The sequence below is a fragment of the Canis aureus genome, chromosome 15, assembly GCF_053574225.1.
Source record: "Canis aureus isolate CA01 chromosome 15, VMU_Caureus_v.1.0, whole genome shotgun sequence".
NCBI lineage: Eukaryota > Metazoa > Chordata > Mammalia > Carnivora > Canidae > Canis > Canis aureus.
This window is the reverse complement of record NC_135625.1, coordinates 13,403,572-13,404,855: the sequence shown is the minus strand read 5'-3', so window position 1 is coordinate 13,404,855 and position 1,284 is coordinate 13,403,572.

Here is a 1,284-nt window from a genome sequence, read left to right as displayed (position 1 = left end):
GCTCAACTCTGCTCTGACAAGTGAGCAAGTGCTGATGTCAGAGTATCGGGGGACCCACTAATGCTCCGTGGGCGCATGTGCAGTCGCTGTGTGAGACACACAGTCATGTTTGTCAGTTTACTGGCTCTCTAAAAGTTATTTGTGAGTCTTTTTAACACCACTGGATCCCATGAGACCACTCTCTGTCTGCCTTGGCTAAGCCAAAGGAATTCCGTGACTGTAAGATCAAGGCGACCTAGGCCCGCAAATGTCACACGTAATGTAGGAAAAGCCAATCATTTCCACATTTAAAAAGTTAAACTAAGATCCACCAGGGCTCTTCAACCAGTGATTTCCGAGTTCATCATCTGGGATATAGGATTTGTTGCTGCCTTTTTTTTGTTTTCTTTTAATCCCTCTCTAGAATGTATTGCGTGTCTTGTTTATACAATCCTACTTTTCCAGGAAAGCACTGACACAAAGCAGGCACTTAAGAAATGTTTGTTTCTCTGTATCCTGACCTTTAAAACACAGAACAAGAGAGAGCAAAAATAATCACAAACCCTCAGCCAAAAACAATGTTATTTACTGGTATATGTACGTGCAAATCAAACTCAAAATACACGCACAGTTCTAAAATTAAGCGCCCAGACACATAGGGAATTTTAAAAGACTGGGTTTGAGTTTAGAAGCTTGTGAATTTTAACAAATAATACTGACCCAGATGGACTGTCCTGGGAGGAATACATCAAAGAATATGATCCTGGTTCCCACATCTTGGGTAGGTAATCCTAGCCGTGGTTCACCCAGTGTGAGTGCAAGGGCCCTGGGGCAGGATTTCCCTGATATCCCCAGAGCTGAGCAGAGTAACTGGCTCTCACTAACTGTTTATTCAAATAATTAAAGTTAAGAAAAAAGAAGGATTTCCCAGGTGGGCAAAAAATGGGAAGTTCTCTAGTAGAACCAGGCCAACTTTCAGGTTAAGAGACCAGGGAGGTTCTGGAAAGGCAGTAGGAGGGGAGGGGTGTGGAGGGGCAAGGGTAGGACAGAGAGGGAAGGGTCTCTCTCTGGGGCCCTTTGTCTGATGTCCTCGGCTCTTTTGCTTTTGCTTTTCTACTTTCTTCTTCTTCTTTTTCTTTTTTTAAAGATTTTATCTATTTATGAAAGACACAAAGAGAGGAAGAGACACAGGCACAGGGAGAAGCAGGTTCCCTGTAGGGAGCCCAATAAGGGACTCGATCCCATGACCCCAGGATCACACCCTGAGCCAAAGGCAGACGCTCAGCCACTGAGCCACCCAGGCGT